The sequence below is a fragment of the Haliaeetus albicilla genome, chromosome 18 (genome assembly GCF_947461875.1).
Source record: "Haliaeetus albicilla chromosome 18, bHalAlb1.1, whole genome shotgun sequence".
NCBI classification, from domain to species: domain Eukaryota; kingdom Metazoa; phylum Chordata; class Aves; order Accipitriformes; family Accipitridae; genus Haliaeetus; species Haliaeetus albicilla.
The window spans coordinates 3,217,765-3,245,573 of NC_091500.1; the positions used below are offsets into that span (position 1 = coordinate 3,217,765).

A 27,809-nucleotide genomic window follows, 5' to 3' on the forward strand; every position below is an offset into this window, starting at 1 on the left:
GCAACAGGAGTTACTGAAACCTGGTAACGTGTCCTTTCGGATGGTGGCCAAGTGATGTGGAGGATGGGTGATAAATTACAGTTGCAGGTCAGGCTCCTCATGAGAGGACAGAAGTTTTTGTGGCATCAACAGCTACTTGAATTTTTCTTTAGATTGAAAAGCAAACGGCAAGTTTCCTCACACAAGAGTTACTGACCAGTTGTTAAAGCAATAAATAGTATCCCTTCTATGGGAAAGCCTCAAAATGCTTTATCAACGTTAGATCTAAACAGGAGCAAACTATTGTGAAAAAGGGAACCTTGCAAAGAAACACAAGTAACAAGGTACGAATAATGAAGGGTGGGTAGAATTACCATCCAAATTTCTGGCTCTGCATTTTATGCCCCAGTTCACAGCACACCATCTAACCAGACACAGCAACTCTTTGCTAGTGCAGAAGGTAAAACTGATTCAGAGGGAGGAAGCTGATCTAATTTTGCCAAGTCTAGGGGAAGGGTGAGCTGTGCACAAGGTGCGGAATGTTCCCTTGCAGACTGGGATCTTCACACCCAGTGCTCAGACCAGTTTCCAGTTTTCCTGTCTTGAAGAAAAGGGGATGTGGGTGTAAGCTTGGAGCTGAACTCCCAGCTTCGAGCTGCTCTGCTTTTCAGAAGACTGGCATCGGCATCCCTATATTTGGATTTTGCATCTGAAACTGTCAAAATTTATGCCTTTAGTCCATCACTAGTTTGAAGGCAGAAGAAAAACCTTAGTCTCAACAAATTTAATCTGGTCTCAGATTCACAGCACTTCAGAAAAAGATTTTGCAACTTTCACCAGCAGTTCTGCTTTTGTCTTTAAAGCAGAGCTGAAAACAATACAAGTCCTGGAGAGCTGATAGCCATGTAAGAAAGACAACGTGAAAGGTTCCAAGATGATTTTTTAAATACCAGAAGAAAAGGTCTGGATAGGTAGCTGACAGTCTGCTACAGATGACAGATTAGCCAATTCTACAGGGTACAATTTGCATCTGATTCATGGGGACTGGAAGAGAACTAGAAAGTTGAGATTATAATGAGATTAATCATACGACTCTAGGGATCCCATTCATCCCACTGCTGAAGGGTCCTAGAGCCACTTTGTACTATCTGAGCCGCATTTAGGAAGTTATTTGGGGTTCACTGGGACAGAAACATATCTGATTGGAAGGAGGGAAGAGATAAAAGTTTGCTGGTTTTCCAATCAAAGCCAGCCCATATCAAAGTTATATGACCACGAGCTGAGATTAAGGACTGCAGTAAACCTCAAATTCCAGACTAGAGCTGAAAAGCTTTGAGATTTAATGCTAATAATTCATACAGCTCTCAAATTTACCAGGAGTGACTGTTAAAAAAAAAGTAAAAAAAAAAGTAAAAAAAAATCAATCAATCTGGAGGAACCGTTCTGCATCCTGAAACAAAGGGAAAGGATGAGATCATACCTATTTCTTCAGCCTTGGTGAGGTCTCAAAGTTAACATATGAAACAGATGAGGAGACTCGCATTAGCGAGGCATGCCAATGTCACAGCAATAAATAAATGTTCAAATAATAAGGCTGCACCTTCAGCTGATGTGGCAGCAAACTATACTGCTGTCAAACCTGGGCAAACCGCATGAGCCCCAGGATCCATGGGTAATTGAAGATCTGGTGCCACACATACCTGAAGGTAGACTTCAGAGCACAGGCACTATATAAAATGCTAGGTTGCCAGGCAGGCAGTTAATTAGAAGAGAAATACTGTGCACTTCCAAAGTCTCTTTCCCAGTGTGATCTTCTGTGTTGAACTTGGCATTACCATAGAGTTCTTGGGCTGTTCTACCAATATGGACAACAAGGCCCAGAAAGCAGTGAAGCAGTTTGTCCCAAACTGTACAGCATCGATATTTGATGTGGGACTCCTGGTTTTGTTCCTGGATTTCTCTTCCTGAGCTTTGGCCACTGAGATGTATTTCCACATGTGGCCAGAAAAGCTGCAAGCTAGGGCTTCTTGTGCCTCTTTCAATAGCAAAAATTATGAATGAAATCTAACTATTAAGCGTAACAGAAATGAGCCAGTCTAACCAATTCATAACTGTGTTGCTATTTTTCTAAGAATTGGTTACTAACCTAGAGTCACAGCACAGACCCTGGCTAGGATCCTGAGGTCCAGTCACACCGAGGCTCAGGCAGTCCTGGTGGAAGGTTCTCTTTGCTCCAATTCACATTCCCTTTGACTTAGACCCTTCATTTCTAGGTCATGTAAAGACAATACATAAAAGAAAACCTCTGATGTTCGTCTATAAAGACACTCACTGTCCAAATAACCCCTTCTTTGAGGACAATTTTTGTCTGACCTTTGTTCCAAATCTGATAGCACAACTCTGATTTTTATAAAACTCTCTTAGAAAAAAACAGATAACTTAAAAAAAAAAAGGCCAAAAAACCAAAACCCACCAAAAACTTAATTCACCTTTTGGTAGAAGTCTAAACAAACAACTAGGAGTCATGCTGAATTTATGCCCTTTGGGGAAAAAAAACCCCTACAAAACACTACAATGTCTACAGAGATGTCTATTGACCCAGCAGTTATCAGAAATGTGGTGGGTTTTTTTTTTGTTTTGGTTTGCGTTTTTTTTTTTTTTTCTGGCACAAAAACAGCTTTCTAAACAGCCAGTGACCCACTTTCACCTAGCTGGCCTCTGAAGTTGAGAGAAGATTCATACCCTCTAGACGTTAGAGGCTCTGTTTGAAGTCACTGCTGTCAGGAGATGGTCAGTTTACGTCTCCTGTCCTAGGACAGGAAAAGGATGCACTCTCAGCTCCATGTGTTGCAGTGAGATAAGCACAAAGATTTCTGTCCTCTGCCCTTATCAGCTTTTCCTGCTACTCTCCAGAACAGACACCACCAAGACTGGCAGTAAAAATTAAACTTGCTTAAGCAAAAGGAAAAAAAAAAGAGAGAAAGAAAAAAAAAAAAAGACTCAAGTATTTCTCATAACTGTAATTCAAAAGGTTGAAGTCTTGGGAAAAATTTCATGTTAGGATTTTCAGGAGCACTGAAAACTACCTAAAATCTTCTGCATCCTCACTATAAACTGATCTCCTCCACCAACACACCCAGGATGACTTACATTTTAAAACATCTCACTAGTTAAATAGCAGTCTTACAATACATGAAAGATAGAAATATTCCCCTTTCAAATAAAACCAATTAGCTGGCAAAAGGACAATCCTTGCATATGGAAATTATGTTGATAAATTAAAATTTTTCTTCCATGGTTTCCTTTGCTTTTCATTCTCTCTCTGCTGCTCCCTCCTTCTCTTTATGTTACTTCTGTCCTTCCACCTCAGTTTCTTAGTGTGCAGAAGACAGGCTAGACAGAGCCTCCAAGGACCTTGGTTTATCTCCTATCTTTCCATCACCCACCCACATATGATTTAATTTATGGGTGCTTCAGTCTCCACCCTGTATAAAACTGGTGTTACTTCTTGTTAAAACATTGTCACCCACACGTGAGATGGATTCAACATCACAGTAGCACGTTGGTCCAATAAAGGGATTTTACAAAGTTAAAGGTTTCTTTCTAATCTTGTGGAAGACATGGTTGTGCTCCCCAAATTCTCCTCAAATACTACTCTTGTAGGTGAGCGGCATTGTCAGGATCATACATCCATGCCTATGTATGTATGTTGTGTTTTTGACATCTACTGACACAATCAGTTTCACCTTCCAGGGATGGTGCAAACTGCCTGTGCAGTGCAGGTCCAGGAATCAGACCCCCCTGGCTTTACACCAGTCGTCCAAGTGATAGCAAGTGGCATTGACATTCATCATCCCAACAAGACAGATATACATCCCAAGTGCCCCTTTAACACATCAACAACACTTTAGGAGGCATCCTCAGCTAAGGCTTGAACATATAGGTGATAAATAAACCTTCCAGACAGAAACCAAGTTCCCAGTCTCTCTACAAAGCCCCACTTTGACCTACCAACATATATAAAAACAAATACCGTTTAGCATATACCCAGATATCACAGCCAAATGGCATATTTCAGAAACATCAGCAATTGCTCTTCTGCTCCTCCTCAGCCCTCAATATACATAGTTATTAAAATTATGGCAGTTGACCATCTATTATTGCCTTTCTGAAGTACCAAACCCCAATCCATTCTTGCCCACAGAAAGAAATAAACCAGCACGGTCATTTTATACATTTAAACAATTTTAGAAAATACACCACATTTAATTGCAGCAGTTATTAAATACACATCCTATAAGTCATGGGGTGCCATAAAAATAGGGGGGGAGAACTTCATTCATATGCAAGGTATCACTGAAAGGCATGCCACAGGAAAGCCCTTGAGTAGTTCAAGACTTCAGACTTCTAGACTCACTTGGACCTGTTGGAGCAGGTCCAGAGGAAGCCACGAAGATGATCAGAGGGCTGGAGCACCTCTCCTAAGAGGACAGGCTGAGAGAGTTGGGGTTGTTTAACCTGGAGAAGAGAAGGCTCTGGGGAGACCTTATTGCAGCCTGCCAGTACCTAAAGGGGGCCGACAAGAAAGCCAGAGAGGGACTTTTTACAAGGGCATGTAGTGATAGGACAAGGGGTAATGGCTTTAAACTGAAAGAGGGTAGATTTAGATTAGGTATAAGGAAGAAATTTCTTACAATAAGGGTGGTGAGGCACTGGAACAGGTTGCCCAGAGAAGTTGTGGATGCCCCATCCCTGGCAGTGTTCAAGGCCAGGTTGGATGGGGCTTTGAGCAACCTGGTCTAGTGGGAGGTGTCCCTGCCCATGGCAGGGGGGTTGGAACTAGATGACCTTTAAGGTCCCCTCCAGCCCAAACCATTCTGTGATTCTATGATTCTGCTACTAATTTCTTCTAGGACAAGGTGTTTTGCGTAAAGTTTAAAAAACAGTCCAATTTCATTTTTACAAGCACCGAAGATCCTCAAACACATGAACTCTCCAGGCGCCTTAAAAGACCTACCTATCTATCTACACAGAAGAACATGTGGACATCCAAAATGAACACAAGCCACTGAAACTATAATCCATGTATTGGTTCTTTAGTCTAAGCAGGGCTTTCCTGTTAGGTAAACAAAGGAGCTCTTAAAATTTTGCTTTTAAAATTAATGCGCTCCTGATACATTTCACCCCTAAACCTGATTTAGTATCCTCATTAAAGTGGAAAAAAACCCTCAAAAACAAAACCCCAACAAAAAACCCCTTCACTACATCCATGGAATACCAAAACTTAGTTTGTACTCTTACTGCTATTGAGTAGTTTTCAAAAGGAAGATGTTGATATATTAGCATTTCTCTAAGCCACTCTGCAATTTCTCTTTAAGTTCTACTACAATAAAGAAAAATTTACTCACTCGAATCCCCTGCAATAGTATGAAAATATGGAAAAGACTGATGATGAAATGATCCTTGGGCAAGACAAGAACTATGGTGATGGCACAAAAATGTCAAATATTCCTTCAAAACCAAACTGGAATGAAACAAGTATTTTAAAACCCTAATCACATGAAACCAACAACTGCATTATGGACAGCATTCTGGATAAAACAGCATGTGTGTGTATGTGCATGTGTTCGGGTGTGTTTATCCCTAGATATCAGACAGAACAGGAAAGGAAGAGCTGAAACACTTGTCCAGAAAATGCTCAAAAAGAAAACACAGCCAGGACAAATTTAGAAGCTTTACTTAGTTGTAATATCAAAGGCAGAGTTGACTGTAAAAGCAACCACCTCTCAAGAATGGCAAAATAAACTTACACAAGTCTCAGGAGGAAAACACTGATCAGAGACTGGATATTGTTAACTGCTGCTGTTTTGGTTAAGTGAGGTCCTTTTTGACACTACTAAGATAGTCTTGTCAAAGAACAACAAAAATGAAAAGCAAAAAAAAAAAAGGAAAAAAAAAAGACAGACAACAGCCATTTCAGGGGGAATCTGTTTGGCAAAGCACGGCTTTGAGCTGCTGTCTGAAGAAACAAAACTCGGAATGAACTTCCTAAAACTTTTTTTTTTTTTCAGTCTGCTTTGGAAAAGCAGTATAGGCCCTTTTACAAATTTCAGTAGTCTGATTGGCAACTTGTTTCTTGATCAAAGCAAAAGTCTGAAACACATCTGAAAAAGATTTTCTGAAAAAAAGAAGAAAAAAACCCCAAACATTTCATGCTCAACTCAGAAGAAAGTTTCCCTAGCAGAAACTAGGCTATCTGAATTTATTTTTTTTAAAAAAAAGGAGATTTCCATCAAATAAAATAAGCCAAAAGCGACACATTTTAGTAACTTCTGTCTTAAAGACATGCAGTTTACATAGACCTATACCCATTACCTGGATATGATACCAGTGTGCTGAAATCAAGTTTTGAAATTGTATGACTTTGTATACAGTGTAGATTAATTTGCTTACATTACACAGAAGAGGATTTACCTCAGACTCTGAAAAACATCTGGATCTCTTCTCTTACAGTAACCATAATCACAAACTTATGCTCAGGAATAGCGTGCATTTAGATAGGAGTGTGGCATCCACCCATCTCTGCCAAAAAAAAGAAAAAAAGAAAACCCTGAACTTGGTTAGTAGCATGCCTTGAAATTGCTGCTACTTCACCTGGGGAAGTCTACCTTGAGGATTTAGTAAAAGCAATAAAGCATGTGTGTCAACATGATCTATACCATCCAATGGATAAAATTGGCTTCAGAATTCACCCTTGGAGTGCCAAACTCCTGCTGTCTAGATATTCAGAAATTTAAGTGATGTCAAGCAATTTCCCTTGGCTTAAAGTAATGCCAGTAGACAGACACTCTGACGCCAAGAGAGGATGATGGTGAGATAGTACGTCCCTCTCATTTTCACAAGAACTCGAGGGAACTGCTCCCATATCTTTTGCAGAATTAATCAAGATAAGTTAATGTGTGATAACATGTATCTCAAGCGCTCTGAAGGGAAGAAAACCTGAGCAACTTCTGGCTCTCCAGGATTAACTTTAACAGCTCTCCAAGAAACACAAAGCTTTCCTTTTCTGCCCTGATCCACCCCCAGAGTTCATACTGTGGAGTCAGAAATATTGAGGATGGAAGTATAAGGTATGTCACAGGAAAGCGACATGATGGAGAAGCATCTCGTAACACGGAGGTGCTGACATACTATTGATGCTTTTACACCCTGGCACAAGAAGTTTTTACCTGACCTATAAGTACTCCTTCTACTGTTACTCTTAAAATACTCTACAGTAATAATACATGAATGGTTTCTGCAAACACAGGCGTGGACATTTTGAGGTATTTCAGAGAGATCTAAACTATACTTTATTGCTACATTACAAATGTGACACGTTTTACATTAAATGCAAAAATCAGAAACTATTGGAACATTTGACTCGTGGAGAAGGTAGGAAACTGGAAAAAGGTTTTGGTTGCAACCACGTATATTGGAGCATAAAGAGACCACTATTTCTACACACACGCGTACTTTTCTCTCCATAACCCAACTGCACCAAGCAAGCCGTTGCCTTCCCAACCAGTCTTGCCTTTCACATGATACTTGTTTTTATTCTTCTAAAAGCTCTTTTCATGAAAAGAGAATGAAAAGACAAGCTTGACTTCTTACTTACTCTGTAACCAAGATGTTAGCATGCTGGTTTGCGAGACACTAGAAGGTGGGCCATGGGATGATTGCAAAACCCCCACATGCAATCCGTTTACACTCAGCTGACAGGGACGAGTCACTGCATGTAGGCAGACACAGGCAAGAACCAATTCCCCACAGCAGTCAGTACCTAATTAAAAAGCTAACTGAAAGAGTAAAATGAGGGTTTTGTAAGATAATATGTTTTTGCTTACTTCAATATAAACTACTTTGGTACCTCTCTCGCCCCCAGCTGCCAAACACTTGGAGGTAAGATAGTCTGCAGGATGTTTCTCTCAAAGGGGCTATGGTCCTTTGATTAAGAGCTTGAGAAGCACTGCCTTCCCCAGTGTAACACAGCAATTAACACAGTTCTCAACCAGCTATCAGTGTCTAAAGACTCTAGTATCTGTGTAGCTTTATTCATCACAAATTAGGTACTTTGCAGATTCAAGAAGTCTTCTAGCCACATGACAGTAACTAACGCACCAGGAATCACATGCTAGCAAGCAAATATCTGCATAGAGTGCTTTGAAGTGTTCACAGGGAATTCCCAATGAGTGCAATGAATTAGATCTAATTAATAAACTATGCTAGCAAGACATGGTCTGTCCGTATATTTGTGCTCACAATCACTTCTAGGCACATACAGGCACCGATGTGGTGGTAGGCAAGCACCAGGCATGGTGTACATTATACACAAGGACATCACATGTAAAGAGTTAGATAGCCAAAGGCATCTAAAAATATCACCCAGTGTTTTTACAGAAAACACTATTTGAATGGAAAGCTCTCATGCTCCATTTTCTCACCTGCACCGTTCACAAGGTGACATATATAAGAAGCATCCCTGATGGCATGGATTAATAGAGCAACTTCAGAGGATGAGTTTCTAGCAGGTATTTATATCACCTCCCATTGTGAGTGAGCTGACTGTACTTATATAAGAAACTGTAACCCAAAAAAGGCAGAAGTGTCAATGCATCAAAAAATGAAATCAAATACGAAAAAACCCTCCAAATTTGTCTGTTTTGTACGCAGACATGTTGGATATGGAATAGCCGTCTAAATGAAAGGTGATTTGACCAGCATATTTCCCTGAGGCATAATTTGCCTCTCTAATAAAACAATAACTTCCCACTGTGCAGTCATGAATAATATCACCTGAAATAATGCATATTTCTTTAATCCAGGAATATACGGAAGGATGACAAAAAACATTCCCAAGTATAACAAATGAACAACAAAGCAGCAGGGCTGGCAACAAAAACTCTCTCTTCTTTAGTTCTTCAGAGTTATTCTTGCCAGAGACTTAACAGTGAAAAACTAAAATCTTTCAGCTCCAGGTGTGTGAACCTGAGTTTTGAAACCTGTATTACGCAGAGAGACAATTTTCGGAGCTAAACACTAAACAGTCACAGAAGTCTATGGGTGCTGGTGGGATTACTATAACTCAGATCCACAAGAATATTTAGGTGTCTGACTCTTTCAGCATCTTTGTGCTTTTGCATACCGATACCCTTTGAACTATACAGCTACGTGTGATGTTTTGTATAGGACCTCCTCTCATGCAGTGAGCAGGACAGACTTCTCCAGAGATGAATCAGAGGTTTGCGGTGAAGGAGGCATCGCTCTACAGGACCACATCGCATCTGGAGCAAAATGCACAGAGCCAAATGAACAAGAGTCTTGTAGTTAAATTAGTTGAATACTGACCTGAGAAATCAATTCTACTTTGGCCTTGGCCACAGAGCACACTGATAAGAAGTCATGCCCTTAATTTCTGTTTCCCTTTTTATAAGTACCTGTCAAAAACCTCAATCTGAAAACCATTCAGAGCTTTCCTTAAGTCAAGAGTAGTAGTACTGTGAATACATGCAACTGTATGATTTGAAGCAATATGAAAACAAAAAAAGCTGACGTCTCCGGTATCTCAACCTGCAAACCTAAAAGCACCTATACTGCCTTGTACAAAATGGGGCAGTTGCACCCAAATTACTTCCTAAGAAGAGATCCTGATATGTGCTAATTTCCTAAACCAGGCCAGGGCACTGTATGCAACCATCATTTGGCCAGGGAATTGGAGGCCAGTAAACAGGCTGGCACCCCAGCCTGCTTTGTTGCCCATTAAAAGGTTGGGATTCTATCCTCTCCATCTCATAGCAACACTGTGAGGACTGGGACAGGTGAGGGGGATATTCTCCTTGCTCAGAAGGCTCCTCCAGTTTTTGACTCATCCTACTTCAGGATATAATGAACCGTCCTCGACAAGTACCTGATCTCTTCCCCAGACCATCGAGGAAATGCTGAAAAGGAAGGATGTACATGCTACTGTAGCAAACAATGTAGAAAAACAGCAAGAATATTCATAATTCTGTTTTCTGAGCAGCATTTGAATTGTATGTAGTAAATAAAGACCAAGGCCACACCCTAAATGAAAATACTGAACAGTTGTTCATTATGTGCCATTTCCAGAGAAATGAACAGTACATAATTATGTAATTTACAATGAGATTATTTGGACAATCATAATCATTGAACTGAAGCGAGTCAAGTTACATGATCAATCTCAGATGCAACATTTCTAGTTTTTGCAGTACTTAACACAAATTAGTATTTGAACTAGGTTCGGTATAATATATTCTGTATTGAGAAACGATATTATATAGTGCAGAGAAAGGATGAAATAAACATTAAACTCCTAACTGTACAAGAAGTGCATTACATAAAGGTCTCTAGGAGACGCAGTCCAATCCACTTCAACCCACACAGGCTACATGCACAGCCAACTCACATCCACACTCAGCAGCCAGCTCAAACTCTGTCTGCAAGAACATGCAATCCCAACCTTATGTAAGTACAAGCATGAAATTCAGTTGACAGCTTAAACATTCCTTGTGTGACATCCGCACATGTCCTACGTAGGGAAAAATAAAAAAGTTTTGATGGATTTTTTTTTTAATTCAAGTACTGTCAAGACAGCCTAATGAAGTACACAAAGACATCAGAGAAATTCTTTCAAAGCCTTGCCATAAAAAAACCAAGAGCAACATCCTCTCGCCCAAACAAATAATTTTCAAATACAGTGTTTATGACACCAGGCAGTAATTGTGAAACATTTTACAATTTTGAGCACAACCAAAACTGAAATGTACACTTTACTAAAAACCTAACTGGAAAAAAATTTACATTAGAACATTTGACTCCTTCCACTGTGAAGCTCACTTATTTCAAATATACAGAAGCTAAGAGCGCTCCGCACTGAAATTTAGGAAGCCACCTGATACATGTTATGTTAAAGCAGTAATGGTTTTTACAAGTAAATATTTCATTGTTTGCCTTATGAATGGATTCTTTTTGTCGAATGCCCCTTAAAGACCTTTCTGAAGACAATGAAACTTTTAGGCCTACGGTTTCCACTTCAGAACGGACAACCCCCAACTTTTCTTTCAAATAAAGCCAGCTCTTCCTCCAGGCAATGACATTACCTCTGAACCATCCAGACAGGTGCTGAAATCAGTGTTGCAGGGCTTGCAAAACAGAAAGTCACTTCCCACTCAGATGGTTAAAACCTGTCTGTAGCCTGTTGGACTCCTCAGAGCAACTGGCTGCTCCAATAATTTTGGCAATACATGTTCCTATTTTCACTAGGGTTAGCCAGAACAAGATTAGACCACATTCCTGTTAGCCGACTCTGGCCGTGGTAATCTACGCTTGTGTAATCTCAGGTACAAAGGCAGAAGTTTATCTCCACGTCTGAATGCAGCTAGTTCGCTTTGCAAAACCACCTGCAGTGAAAAGAGCAGCTCAATCTCCAAAGAATGGCAGCCCACTGAAGAGAGAGTTCAAGGTCATTGGCTTGATACTCAATAGCTTTCCTTAGTATCAGACAAACATCGTAGAGATGATTTCCGCTATCAAGCATTCATGGCAGTTAGTCTCCACTGCAGCAGGGAAACTCCTAGCTGCTAGATGGAAGCTTCTGTGACACAAGGTCTTTATTGCAATAAGATCCTGGCGATGGAATCCATCCGTCCACGAAAATGCAACTGGCTGCAGTTGCAAGAAAACCACTTGCACCTTCAAACAGCTCAGTGGTTTGTTCTCGCGTCACCAGGTAAAACAGGTAAAGCAGGAGAATAAATTATTCCTTTTCATTTAATGAGAGAGAAGAATTAAAACTATATTAAAATGCTTTAAAAGTGTTCAAGGATGGTTTTAACAAGAATTAGGGGGAGCTATCCCACTTTTAGAAGTTGATCTGCCCTCCACCCAGAGAACAAGGTGCCTGGGAGATAACAAACCTAGTAATCTCTTGAATAGAAAGTTAACCAATAATATTAGAATAAGAACTATCAAACCCTATTGATGCTTTTAAAAGAGCCTTTTTGCTTATGTATTTGAAAGATGATTGAACACTTGGATCCTTCCCACCTGGTTATAGGGTGGGGGTACAGTGTACAGTTCTATTCATCACAAACATTTCTCTCCAGCAATTTAAAAAAAAATATGGAAAAGAGACTTTGCGTCCAGTTAAAGCTAGAACTACCATCTTTCAAAACAATTAGAAAGGCTTTCCTTGGTTTAGAAGCCACAGTCTCATGTTACAAGTTGTGAATCAGTCCCACATCTACATATTCTCAAACACTTGCCGTTAGGACAGCCTTGGGAAGCCTAGGCAATTAAACCAACATGCCTCAGTTTCTCTGAATGGAGAGAACTAGCAAATCTATTACAGGGATATTAAAGAGTTAATTAGGTAGTGCTTTGTGCATCACAGCTTCACTATTTCAGCAAGTCTCCAGTAACACCTAATTAACAAACCTCTGATGAGCTGTTTCTTAGAGAGCTCAGCATTAGTGCTCCATGCAAATCTTCTTTAACATGCCAGCCATGCAGCTATGATGCCCCTGCTGCCCCTCAGTGAGGGTATATCTTGATACTTCTGGCTGGCTTTAAGCTGTCATTCATGCCCCCCCCCCCCCCCATAAAAGTTTATTTACTAAACTTTGGAGCATTTGGTACAAAGCAAAAAACAGCAAGCTACATCAAAGCCTTTCTATTATCACTCCCTAGTGAACTGTGAAAATATAAATTCAAAGCTGACAAGCTAGTTAGACTTTTAACTAAAATCTGAGTGCAATTAACTTTAACCATGCCACTCTGCTACTGTACTTCTGGCACCAACTTTGAGAAGTGGCCCAAATTCTTCTGAGGAACAGAAAGACCATTTATCTACTATATTTATTCAGGGCAAACCTCCTCCTTCATGTCAAGCAGGGAATGTAGCGTTGCTGACGGTGACTGGCAGTGATAAAGGAGCTGGTATGATTTTCAAATGAGTAGCATGTCCCGCTTTCCCAAATGTTAGAGGAAAGTGAATAATATGCCCTCCTAAATAACAACTGGAATACCAGTTCAGAGATGCACACTGGGGAAAAGGTGCCCCTAAATTACTGGACATATAAAGCTACTGCCTTAAGGCAGCTTTCTGCTTGGATCTGCTACATAAAGGTATTTTCATTTGCAGAACTTGATTAAGGAAAGTGATTCAGAAAGAGGGAGAGAAGGATCATTTGTCTATGGTAAAGTTAAGAAATGGCATTAATTTACAGAATAATTTGTACACAGGTGGTCCCTTCCAAGGTTCCTATGCACATTCTGTGTACTGAATCATTTTAGTAGTACCAAATCTGTGAGATAGAAACTGTCATAAATGTCATGCCTTACCTAAGCATCCATATGGAAAGGAAAATAATATAAAGCTTTTATATATTTGCAATATAAGTATACAAACCAAGAGCTTTGTAGCCAAAGCTCAAACCTTTCCAAATATTTATATTTAGTGGAAACTTTAAATCTGGAGGCCAAAATCATAATATTCAATGGAGAGAGGTGACCCTCAAATGCACAGGTCATACCTTAAGTGGGTTAAATGGCCCTTCACTGGTGCTTTTCTCTTCCTCTGCTTCTTAGATGTTACATCACTATATTTAACCTCTCAGCTAGGATTAATCTCCCTCTACTTTAGGCATCTAGCTTAACTCTGAAACAATTGGAGAATATTGTCTTGAATCCATCATTATCAGCAAATCTCCACAGCAACAAGATATCCTGAAGGACAAAACAAGAAAGCTAAGTGGGTACCTCTCGCATGACACCCTGAAGATGATTGTGTGTCAGGGCCCTTAAGTGGTATTAAACCCCATCACTCTCCCTCGAGAGCAATCTCATGTTTTCTTTCAAGGACTTCATACCCCAGAAGACAGAGAATTCTCTTACCAGCCTGACAATACAAGTTCCAGAAAAACTGGTTACTAATTAGGACAAAAGAGTTTTGCAGCTTTCAGTTCAAGACTTTTAACCATAAAAGAAAAGCTTCTTGGAAAAATAAGTACAAAAAGTACTTTACAGATGTTACAGAAAATTCTAATATTTTCTTGCCTGACTTCAACTCGAGATAATTCTTCCTAGTTACCAACCTTGCAAGCATCCTCTGAGAGTGCAAAATCGGCACTGAAGAACATCTGCCTCTAAATCAGTCAATCTAGTGCAGAGCCACCTTGCTGATATGTTAAGCCATGAAGCCACATTGTATACTAGTGGCTGAGGCATATGTATGCTGCTTTTCTTCAGCTGACTGCAGCAGGGCAGGTTCCTGGGAACAGAAACATCTTACATCCCCATAAATTCACCCAAGCTCTTCCGTGTTCAGGTGAAGAGCATTTTGTTCCACTAATACTTACAGGAAAGAAAGAAGCTCCAAGACTAAGTGAACTTTAATTCTGTGATTTGAACAGTATCTGCAATAGCCCTGCAAGACTTCAGATGCTGTCAAGCCTGTGGAGGTCCCAGACTTTGAGGTACAGAAGGCATCTGGGACCAGACAGGCTCTACAAACCACGTTGTGAGTTCTGCCATCCAGGGACAGCTCTGTGGGTTAAAGCAGAGGGTCAGCATCACCACTACACTGGAAGATTCCCAGAAAGCAAGCACAAGCCAGGACTGGGCATGAAGCCCTTTATTGTTATCAGTGTTTTTGTAAAGTCAGTTGCCAGGAGTGACAAACCTCTGTTTTCTAGTAGCAAGTGTTAAAATCAGAACACCCAGACATTTGCTGCTGAAGAGCAAGGGCTATACCGATGGGCGTCTCTTGGAGACGCCCATTTCCCTACGACAATGGAGGAAAAAGGATCAGGCCATATTTTGTGCCTTTGGAAGCGATCCATTGCAGTTGCTACACACAGCATTCCTTTGCCATTTGGTAACTGAGAAACACTAGGCTTATTAAAAAGAAAAAAAAACAACCCCGCAGTGCTCTGGTTGGTAAGCATTGGTCAGAGGAGGTCTGCTGTAATGAATGGATGTCAGAATCAGCAGCCCAAATGATACATTAAGTACTAGCTGTCAAAACAAGGGCTGCTACTTCACTTGACCAGAAGCAACCATTTATACAAACACTCCTGCAGGTAGATACTTCTTTGCTTCTTGCTTGACCTCAACTTTCCAAGATTCACAAATCTGCAGGGTTACATACCCTTGCCCTCAGTCGTGCAAGTAACATGGTGCTCTGGAGCACACTCCTCCCTCCTACCCAGATTTTATGTAAACAGCCTTGCTTTTTGCAGGGATTTCAGAAAAGCTGGAGACAGTCACGCTTCAGGAATCTCTGAAAGTTTAATTAAGTTACAATGTCCTAAAGCCACAATATAGCTTTTATAGGCATTATGGCTGTAAAGTTCAAAAGGTAAACAGGTAAGCACATATAGTACACTTCAAACAGCTCTTCCTAGTTCTCCAGAAACAACCGCCAGGAGAAACTGCACACGTACGATATACTTTGCACTTAAACATTCTCATTTATCATCTAAATATTTCAATGCATTTCATGAAGAACCACACACTTAACACAAATTAGGCTAATACCACCTACATGGGGTATGTGAATCATCCCCAGATTTAGCGATTGTGAAATTGGGATGCAGAGAAGTAACTTGACCCAAGGCTGCATAGCATGCGAGTAGGACAGTGGTGAAAGCAAACCAAAAAGCCCTGACTGCAGGCTGGCTGTGCCTCACCTGAGCCACATTCCTGGGATCCACTGCAGGGTGATGTCCTCTACAGACAAATCACATGCTCTAATCCAAAGGGGCTGGGAGAGAGGAGTTTGAAAGCAGTGATTAATAGAAGGCTTAACAAGGCATAAGTTAAAATAGGGACATTTTGCCTTCTAACTTCTTAGTGTGCAAGTTACAACAAAAAACTTCCTCTTCCCAGTTGCTTGCTGACGTGTAAGATTACACAATTTTCTCTCATCACCTCAAAGTTTGGCCCAGCATTCTCACTGCTTTTAAGATGAAATGTAAATGAATGCCTAAGCTTTCAGCATTAGCACAGTCACAGATATTAAAGAGGCTGAAATTAGGTCACTTCGGCCAACACTGAATTGCTCCCCACAGAACATTCATTCTTCAATTCAGGAGGAGAAATGTTTTTAGGTAGAAGCAAACTTGAGAACTGGATAACCCGACAGTCATGTGTTTCATTATATCACTGCCCCAGATTCAAGCTGAGTAGCACCAAAAGGTTTATATAAGCAGACTATTATGGTGGTCTTCGTGGAACAATTTGAGTTTTGAACCAATGCCATTACTGGACAGATTGAGAACATAGAAAAGGAAGATATTTAGAAAACTTAATAACCCACTGGGCTAAATGTGTCATTTACTGATTAAGGACGTGATACTGGGACGAGCTGAGCCAGGCAAGTAAATAAAAGATTTAAAGCTCTAAGATAATTTGAGAATTGTTGGCGGAAACAGCTTTTGCTTGAATGTGACAGCAGCAGCATATAGAGTTAGTAGCCCCTGATATGCTATGCATCAAGACAGAATAAGAAGTTGTCTTTGCTGCTTCCTATGACACTTTTCATACCAAATTTCTTAGTGTCTTAGTACATTAGTAGTTGCAGAGAAATTTCATATTTACTGCTATCAAGAGGACTTTACAGTTATTTTACTGAATAACAGCTAAACCTAGGAAGCGTTCCAGGAACCTTGGAGTGTTTGGTAGAGACTAAGATGCTTTCTGAATACAGTTAAAGGTAGATGAGATGGGGAGTATCAACAAGAAACTCCTGCTTAATTACTTACACTGTTCCCCTTTTCTCCTAGAAATACATGAACCATATTCATATTAATAAGACATCAAACAAATATATATACACAAAAGGTTACCTGAACTAATAAATAACTAAAATCAGATTATTATTTTCCTCATCTAAGATTTTTACTCCATTATGAGTATAGTGGTCTAATGAATTATAATAAAAAGCACCTGCAAGCTTCCACTTGACTATAACAAGCCATTTGTAGTAATTCCTATTTCTCTAACTGCAAATATTCATTGCAAAACATAGAAGTTGACTATTTTAAATAAAAATAATTTTTTTAGAAATTTTCCGAAGAAAATTGATCGTATTTTCTGTGCACTAGAAAGCATTTCCTAATTAGCATTAGCCTTTGACTAACTTGCTGTACTACAGTAACTTTCTTCTACTCCCAAGCTTACAGAAATTTCTCTGCAAAAAAGTATTGAGAATAAATAATTTTCTTTCAAGTATTGAAGTACTGAGTGACATTTAAATTCTTCAATATTCTGGAAAACAGGATTTTAGGGCAGACAATATTTTTGATCTTGACTCTTCGTTTGTTAAAAAACAACCTGTAACACACAGGTGACACAGGATCTAGTTAGCCTGAGCTGGATTCGATTCTGCTGCTGTCAACAACATGTCCCAGCACTTGGAAGAAATCAGCTCATGGTGAGAACAGAGCAGATTTAAAATAAACCCCAGCAAAACAAAAATAATAAGAATGAACTAAATTATCAGAACTCTTCAACTCTGCGGATAGCCACACTTCTCACTCTGTCCCCTCTACTGTCCCTGGTCAAATCAACCCTGGTTTTGTCCTTTTCATAGGAGCTTAAAGTTCAGTGTAAGGGCCATGCAAAAAGGTATTAGTACTTAACTTCAGCTGAGGGAAGTGCCAGCTGGTCACCAAAATAGCCTTGGTGATTCCAGATCCTGAGGGACAGGAGCATTTTCTACCAGCAGGGTAAAACTCATCTGTGCATAACCTTCTGGAGGTCCATCAGACTAGGCAACAAACTTCCACAGAAACTAATTAACATAAACAGCATCATCTTCTGCTCCAAAGCCAGAGCACACTTCAACTTGTCTTCACTAATACCTACTGGGTTCATATTACTGAGAATCTGCCAAATCAAAACACTTGAATGCATAACCGATTTCCCCCAAGGAGAGAAAGAACAAACTACGCTCGACAGACAGACGTCACATCCCTTAATCCAGTGCAGGGAAGAGTTCAGACACTGTTATGTGCACGGAAGCTTCAGAATCTATACAGTACAGTACCCAAACGCTTTCCAACTCAGCAAAACTCAAGGTTTGCTTGAGCTCCTCTCTGTTCTCTTTTTCTGTTGCTTACTTCAGCTGTTAAGACCCTTGCTTCCTTGCTCTCTCAACAACAGACAACCTGGCTTAGCAATCAAAATTGGACAATATTCATCCTTAACACCGTATCGGAGGTCCTTCCCCCAAAGTATTCCGTGATGGAGAACAGTAAGTCATCATCACCAAGATACTCGCAACTGACACATCATTTTAAAGATGATGCTAAAGCAAACAGAGCATGGAAGGTACCTACTATCCCATTGCATGATTGTCTTCTCCATCAAACTCTTCCTCTTTTCTTGAGAGGGATACATGCAGTTATCAGCAGATGGTCAAATTAGCGACATTAGTCAGCAGGTCATAGTTGCATATATATATATACACACACACACACACGGCAACACCACAATTTTTCAAAGGAAACACACTGGTATTGATGATAGTTTGCAGAGTGAGGCTGTAGATGTAGGGAAAAACATAGACAATGGATTTCTTGACCTTGTCTTATTACTTTTGAGAAAACCCAAATGAGCCTAAATTAACTTCAAATTGCCAAACTTTTCAAACATGTCAGGCAGCTGAAGTGAGGTCAGAGAGAGGAGGGAGTACCTCACACTCTCAAGGTTACTCTGATGGGGAAGTTTACCATTAAGTCACACTCCAGCACTAGATATCTCTCCTGATTGGAGAGGAAAAAAAAGCAAATGCTCACAGCTGAAGAAAGAACAATTCAGTAGAGAAGTCGAAATACTGGATTGGAAGTGGAAAAGCTTGTTTCGTTGATTTTAAGCACTTTCTCAGGCTGAATCATTTATTTTGCTCCAACTTCTGGTTTGCTTAACCCATCTAAACCAACTAGCAGTTTCATAATCAGTTTGATGAGCCAAAATCCGAAGACACACTTGGAGAAAGGTTAGACACCCTTTAATAACTAAAACTCAGCAAGAATGAGACTGTGCTACGAACATCCAGTCCTTCTGCAGGCTATTTGAGTGGATCCGGCAGCCTTCTTAGAGGGTAATAAAATGCATTCTATTCCCTGATTTCTGGGAGAGAACACATGCTGCTATTTTCCTCTCATTCCCACAGCAGCATTATTGCCACAAGATACTAATCCCAAATGCCATCTCACACTAACCCTACTCCTCGCATACAGAGGAGTAAGATCCTTTGTGCAAAGGACCATCGTCTTGGCTTTGTGCTACACCAGTGTAAGAAAAGAGCACGCAGCATACTCTCACAACAGAACACCAGGGAAAGCAGGGCAGGTAGCAGCCTGCGAGATCAACTTTTTGTCAAGAACTTGCCCACCTGGCTTTAAAATCAACAGGAAGCCACCTGCTTAGTTCACACTTCCATATACAAATCCTGTTATGATAGGATCAAAAAATGTACTTTTCCTTGTTTTGAACTACTGCACTGGAATTTTTTTTAATTTTTTTTTTTTTAAGGAAAGCTCTTTGATCAGACAAATATTTTTAAAAGGAAAAACAAAACAAAGCTGTCCTATAAAGTGCAGGCCCATGACAAGGGCTGTTTGGGAAGAAGGGATTATACATGACAAAAATAACGTTAACTTTATTCCCTAGTAGCCAAGCCCATATTCTTAGGCACTGGTATGTTACTTTCTCACAGTAAACACATAGTTAAAAAAAAAACAAAAACAAAAACCAGAATTAGGATTTGCTTTGTGCACCCAGTTAAGCATCTATGCCAAACATTGTTTTGTGGTGCCTTACATGATTACACTGCTTTAACCCTATTTGCACACCCCACATAAAAGAATGGTTCTGGACCACACTTTTATGCAATTTAATTTAGAGCAGGATTCCCCCCCCCCCCTTTTTTTTTTTTTTAAACTCCCAGTGAAGAATTCCACTAGGGAACCATCTTTTCAGGATAAGGTGTTGTAAAGTACACAGATGACAAGATTCAGCATATAGATGCCAAAAACCAGTACTAAATGAATTGGGTAAGATGAAGTCTTTTACAAACACAGACCTGCATCTTACTTCATGTATTCTCCCCAATTATTTCATTAGACCCATTTATGGATGTCAGCTTTGTTCATGCAGTGCCTGAGGAATGGATACGACCCACTGAACAGCCTCAGTATATTTAAATGACAAAATGCTATGAGCTGTTCTGATTAGAGACCCACTCAATCTCAATACAAAGCCATGACAATGGTTCTGCCCTCAACCCACTCCCCCCGCCACCTTCGCGGGAAAAAAACCCTACAATCGTAACAAAGTTCTGTTTGGGCTTTTCCTCTTGAAAACTTTTACAACCTAAAAACTCCCACAATGCAAAAAGCAAGGGCAGCAAAAATACACCTCCAAAAATGCAGTGCAGCTTTCACACAAAGTGTAGTTAAAAAATGACTAAGTTTTCTTGATATATGAATTTGTGGGTAAACCATTTATCAATGACCTGTTTACCTGTGCAGCAGAGTCCCTCAAGCCGAGGGCCATGTCATTCCCCTTTGACTGATTAATTAGCCAATCAAAGGATATTTTTCACTGTGAGGCATGATGGTTTATTCCAGCTAATGCATGGTCTCTAATGGTAACACATTAAAGCCAACTCGGCTCTTTAAGCCTATCGAAGTGACCAAAAGGGAAGGAGAGAAGATAAATCAAAAGAGCTCCCCCCAGTTTTGTTTCTGTTCCTAACAACCCCCCCAAGGAACTAACGCTAGAGGCAAAACTCTTCTCCAATGAAGAGAAGAAAAGCACCATTTCTTCCAGATCGGGAGATGTCTCCTCCTCTCCCTCTCTGCTGATATCTGAACAGCAATAATTTATCCTCAGTTGATTAACAAGGTGCTTATAGAATAGGGAACAAAACATCAATACTTTGCTCTTCCTCCTTTTATCAAAAGCACTACTAGGACACCATGCTGGGTAAAGTAATTTTTACCGGTGCTCCTGGAACAATCTCATCTGCATGGAGGAGTATTAAAAATATGGCCCAAATTAACACCTTGAGCCTAATTCATCGTTTTTCTGACTTGCTATATACGGTGTTACAAGCTATCAGCTCAAAGCAACAGGGTTTTAGATCCAGTTTACGCTAGCCTGTGCTGCCAGAAGATTTGCTCTACCTGTACCACTTGTGTACACTGAAGATGCATTTAACCCTTCAACTGTATTGTCATGCTGTTCTCCTTGTGAGTTTGTCTCACCAACCTGTCCTCATTGCCCCTCAAGCATGGGCAAAGGCCTTGTACTGCTAACTGCTGGCAGAATCTGGTTTTGGGGCTTTTTTCCCCTCTTCTTTTCTTTGGAAATGATCCTTCTGGCTGTTAAGAGTCCACGGTACGCTGCAGAGCAAAACTGGAGAGACCAAAGCAACTGCAGTGTTACAGATACAGTAAAAAGCCCCTGCTAATGGTCATTTTAACACACTTCACTCAAATGGTCAGAGAGAAAAGACATAACAGATGAACAAACAAACCTAATGATATCCTTCAAGAGTGCTCAGTGGGCTCACACAGAAGTCAAGGAGAACTAAGCCACTGTAAGCAGAGTGTTACCATTTCCTAGATCATGAGTCTAAAAATCTGTAGTAAGCCATGCTGGTCAAAGTAGCAGTGAACTAGAGGCTGACAGAAACCTTTCTACTCAGAAGCGGGTTCCTGGGGATACCAAATGCATAAAACCACCATCACATTGTCTTGCAGACTCTGCCACTAGGTCACCAGCCTCTTCCCACTAACCAACATTAAAAAAAAAAAATTTAAAAAATGCAGCCTGCACAAGAACTGAATAGGTCAAGAAGACTGAGCAGTAATCACATGCGTACAACAACATGGTCAGCTTTTGCACTGAAACAGAATATATTCAGAATATAACTACTTGGATAGGATACACCTCACTGTTAGATGTTCTCTACAATCAGTGAAGAGGCACATATCGCTAGGAAGAGTTCGGCTTCATACATCTTTATCATCTTCAGAGACAGTGAATGCATCTGTTTGGGCACCTGTGGCTCATCACTATGAAGGGAGTCTGGAGAAGATGCCTAGATCTTCTACCAACAAAGTTGGGTGGGATTAAATCCTACCTTTTGTTACCTATGTTTTCATTTGCCTTGATTCTTGGTAAAACGCTGTATTCACTCTTACCAATGACATACAATGCATTACATACTTCTGTGCTGAAATGGTTAAGTCATATATAGGAATAAGCACTGTGCAGTTCTAAATTTTAACCCCAAATCTGACAAACTCTGTAGCCTGAGGATAATTATAAAACCTAGGCATAAGATACTCAGTTCCTCTAAAAAAGCAATTATTCTCTCTGACAATAAATGTATAATAAAAAAAGAAGGAAATATGTTAAAGACACTGTTCTCAGTGTTTTCCTACTGTCTTCCTCCGGAACACACTGACAGCAATTACATTTTTACTCTGATTTCTTAAGGAAGCAAAGTTTCCATAATCATTCTGCCCAGACATTTGTGTACATCATGCACTCCTTTCTCTCCAGCAACTTTTAAATCCAACCTAGCAGAAGCTTAGAGGTTTCAAAGATATTAAGACTCTAAAATATTTCAGCTGGACAGAGAAGGCCAACAGATCAGTGTGCACATGGATGGGGATTTCAGCATGAGCTCATCTCCTTTAGTCACACAGAATCCAAGCACAACACAACCACAGGAAACCAAGCTTCAGTACTGGAGCCGCTCACAGAATGACTTGTTGGGAGTTGTTTTACTTAAACCAATTCGTCTTTGCCCATTCCAACAGGTCTAAAAGTGTTAAATTCTTTTTTTTTTTCTTGGTGTCACTTACTAAGGAGCTGGGATTTCCCTTAGGAGACTCTTCCACTGCCCCGCTGACATCACTGCGAGGAAGCTTGCCGAAGAGTAAGCTTGTGTCTTCCTCTTTCTAATTGAAGTTCTCACCCCTAGTACCATTCTTGGCTTTTGCCTCCCCTGATTACTATCCCTTCCCTTCCTCTGTTTCTCCCTCCCCCCGACCCCCAGATATTTATAGGCAGAGAGGTCATCTTTTTCTGCCTCTTTTCTGAGATGAACGTATCCAGTTCCTCCACTCTCTCCTTCTAGGACATGCCCTCTAACCCTATTGCCCATTTTACTAAATCCTTTTGGACTCTCTCCAGGTTTTTGATGTCCTTTTTCTGTTCTGCTTCTCAGTCCCAAATACCTCACGCTAGCTGCAGTCTCCAAAGCAGAACGGTGAAAAACCTAAGTTAATTTTTAACTAATTTTTCTCTTCTGCAGTTTTTTGTTCCCTGACATTGCTGAAAAAAGGAATAGCAAATTAATTTATATGCTACCTCTGCAATGGAGACTTTTGTCACATGTAAGAAAACCCCAACAGACAAAACTTGCAACTTGCCTAAAAGTCACAATTGTGAAACCCCACAGACATCAATATCATGATTGTTATTTTGCAGAGAGAAAGCTGAGGTGTAGGGAATTATATCACTTTACCCATAGCTTCAGTGAGCCCATGGCAGAGCCAGACTTTAATGGATTTTCAGTTATGTCCCTTAAGATTAGTCAACATGCTTTTCTGATAAGTGCTGGGAAATGTAAGTCAGTTGAGGAAGTTCTGCAAAATGTGTCAGAAGACAATTTCCTGATTTAAAAAAAAAAAAAAAACACGAAAAAGCAACAGGGTTGATAGTTACATTTCTAATGACTAACACGGAAGAAATCACCATGAACTCAAGACTTTCGGGCTACTTGGATTAGGTGGTTTAAGGGAACTTACGCAGGTTTACATCCAAGTTACAAAAATTTGAAGGAAGCAGATTACTCATCAAATGGCCTAAGACATGGAAGTGAGATGGATGCAAAACATTCAGTTTTCTATGCATCTCAAACAGAGTTATTACAAATGCGCCAGCAAATAAGAACTACTCCCCCAGCCCCCAAAGCGAAATCAGTGCCAGAATCATGTTATTCAGCAACCAAGCTGGGACTGTCTGTAACTCATTCCCAAATCCTCAGTCTCACTCAGGAGCATTTTCTCCAGTGATAAGGCTTCATCAGGAAACACAGCTGGATGGAGGAAGGAAATTCTGAGAAGCAAAAAAAATAGTGGGGGTTCCAGGAAGTTCAACCAGATAGGAACTAATGGAATTTGTTTTTCTGTCTCCCCAGCTCCCAGTGTTCCTAAGCAAGTGAGAAAATCAGAGGGAAAGTGGGGGCAAAAAACGTCTGGCAGATCTTACCCTGCAAAACAGGTCCTCACTGCAGGTCTCCAGAGAGCATCATAATTACAATTCAATATTTTCGATCACTTACTCTCCCTGGGAAAAACTGCAGACGTTTTCAATTTAGGTCCACTCTGAAGCTCAGCCATTGTTTTCTTCCCCCTGTTTTTTTGACTTGTATTTTTTTTTTTTTTTCAAACAAAGGTCCCTCTGTAGTCTATTAAGGAGGTTTTAGTTGGGCCCATGATTTATCAAAAATAATAATAAAAAAGTACCGTTATGTTTAACATTCAGGATAATTAAAGGTTGCAAGTGCCTATGATTAGTAACGCATATCCCAGAACCAACAAAACAATAGCTTAAACTAGTATCTCAGTCTTACTACTTCTAAAGAAACTCCTTTCGACCCTTAGGGGCAAACAGCATTTCCTTCCATATCCTTTGCAATTTCACTCTTTTGCAATCTTTACAATCCTCTAGCCAACTCCCTCTTCCTTTGATAAGGCAGATAATCCAAATTTCAACATCCCCACTTACTGCAGTAGCATCAGCGTGAAACAAGAGAAAAGATGCATTAGCCAGATCAGTCCTAGGCTACTGAGACAGTTAAAAAGTGAGTCTGAGTTCAGTACTACAGTTAAAACGGCTCAGATTAAGCTAGCACAAAATATCTTCTGCCAAAGACTACTCCACAGGTCAAGATCATAAAATGATTGCTAATGACCATACTAGAAAAGACTGAACACGACTAACTGGAACAGTGTCTCTGTGACATACCTGATTTGTTGAGACACCATTTATCACAGCAGCAGTTCAGAGGTGACATATTTTTGACAAGCACTTCAGAAAAGCCTGGATTATCTTGCTGGTCCAGAGACCATGTCACTTAGCCTTGAGCCCTTCCACTAGTTTCCATTCAACCATAAGCACAGATGGAGTTTCCTGGGTTTTGCTCCCCCCCCCTTTTCCTAATCTTTAAGAACAATTTGGTATAACACCAGCCAACCAACCAGACCTAGTACGACAGTGCCGATGAACATCAATGTAATACCACTGCCAGGATCTACTACACGTTAGGCCATTTGTAGAGACGGAAAAGCTCAAAGGCCATGGGTACAACAGCTCTTGGGAATAAGAGAAGTTCCACAACTCACTCAGATGAAAAACCTGACCATAATGCCATCAACGGCATACATCCTTAAACGTTTCTGTAACTTCCACTGCGTCTCTGATACCTACAGAACTGCAAATCATCACCCAACTAAGTCCATTTACAGCATAAGCATTTTGTTATTCCAAAATGTTCCCATCTTCTGCTCCTTAAGTGATCTCTTTCACCCATCCACTGAATTTTGTCACAGGCTTAAATTGGAGGCTTTAAGGGAGGGAGATAGTCAAAACTCAATTGGACAAGGTCCTGAGGAACTTGTAGCTGACCCTGCTTTGAGCAGGGTGACTGATCTAGAGACCTCCAGGTCTCCTCCAGTATCAGTAATTCTGTGATTCTGTGAAAAGCAGTTCCTGCACCTTTCCATGAAGTTATACCCAAGATGGTTCTGATCCTAGACTGAAACAACTAGAAATACGGGAGAAAGAATTATGCTGAATATCTTTGTTGAAAGATCAAGAGTGGAAAGACAACTCTACTGTGAGCAGAGGATAGGTCATTCAGTCCACATCAAATCTGTAGTGAATGCTTCTCAAACTGCACCTGTGAAAAAAGCGGAGGAATCTAATACCTCAGAAAGAGCCTTAAAGATAGGACTTTAAGCTACACTATCGATACAAACAGGTACTTCCACATATCATCTCAGTTGCAACTACAGCTGGGAACCTGCAATCAGATTAATTGATAGTAGCAATTCTGGCACCTATGTAAGTATGGAAGCTTGTCCTCATCTACTCTGAAGAGGGACAGCAGCATACAACTGTTACTAACAGTTGCAGGAGCTGCAATTAAAAGGGACTGTAGCCTATCACAGCCTGGAGGCATACCCCAAGGCTCTGATGGTCACCAAGGCTCTTCCGACATTATCTCTACACAGGAACAGATACGAACAACTCAGTTCCAGCAGAATGACCAGCACTTTCCTGCTCCTGTAGTGCACTCTCTGCCACATCAGAGAAATGCCCAGAGCCTAGGCATCTCAAAACAGAATGCAAACACACAGAGAGAACAGTACTGCAAATCCTCCCAAGACAGTTCCTTTTGTGCCACCTTAAGGACCAGCCTCTGGAACATGATGGAAAGGGATCATGAGAGTTCATGGGTGCAATGAAATGAAATTGCTCAGAGCTGGAGGATCTGAGCAATGCATTTTTGTTCTGTGCAAACTCCACAGATCTCTGATCCATGAAGAAAGGGCGGGGGGGGGGGGTGTAGCAACTGTGCTGAATTGTGCTGCCTCTGGCTTTCTCTCCCTGTGGCCGCTTAGCAGCAGCCAGTAGCCAGAAGACAACAATGCAGCTCCAAATTACATTACCTCCTGCCTGTATCTGCATGTGGAAATCTGGGTGCTTAACAGGGAACAGCCTGTGACTTTTTGCCAGAACCTTGACCCATTAGCTTACTGTTCAGTGAGGGGAAAAAGGAAATCTGCACAGTAGTCATCAGCCAACCACTGCACTGGTCAAGGAATTAGCAAAAACAGGCACAAACTTACATACCCTTCACAAGCAGCCATAAATGCACATACTCTGCAGGGTCTATCAACAAAAGAACAAATGCTCTGCAGGATTTAAGTCCCAGAAGAAGCAACAGCACTTTCCAAACTTATCTTTAATTTCAAAAGACAGGGGACATGCAGAGAAAACAAGACCAACTATTTGGGACAACTTATGGGTGGGCAAAATCTACTCCCTTAACCACAGCACTGTTGATTTGCATTAAATCCCAGTGTGTCTTGCTTCATATTGATCTGACAGCAAGGGAGCAAAGAAGTAGATCCATGGCATATTTAGGTGATCAGAAGTGTTAATCAAGGAGGCTCCAATGGTGCAAGCTTACCTACAGTATTTGAGACCTCTAACAGCTCTCATGGACTTGAAGTCCCTACATGCTTATTTCAAGACAGTAATAAGTTAAGATGGGTTCTGTTGTGGCTGATGGCCTCCTCCCAAGCTCTTACCTTTCAAGCCAAACCATGTGACTTGTAACAAAGGTTCATACTGTTTTTCACAGTCGCAGACAAGACAAGACAGTTCTTAATTTGTTTAAATTTCTTCTAACCTCCCAGTTTAATTAACTGTAACTCTATTTTTGTAGTTTAGCGAACAGTACTCAGAAAACAGACAACATTTTTCTCCGTCCTTTAAAACCTACAGCACATTCACTGAAATTGTAACACTATATGGGATAATGGCAAGACCAAATTCTTCAAACTGTTCAATTCAGGACACTCCACTGAAGTATTCTTTATTTTATAGTCAGAGTTTTTTTCCAGTGAAGAATCCCCAGTGGATTGCTATTTGTTCTTCACAAGCTTCCTTGT

The 27,809-nt window shown here is 40.5% G+C and overlaps 1 protein-coding gene across 1 annotated transcript in view; it reads right to left on the bottom strand.

The window, feature by feature from the left end:
* PINX1 (PIN2 (TERF1) interacting telomerase inhibitor 1) overlaps positions 1–27,809 on the bottom strand; it is a 62,524-nt gene that overhangs the window by 18,759 nt on the left and 15,956 nt on the right. The window lies entirely within an intron of this gene.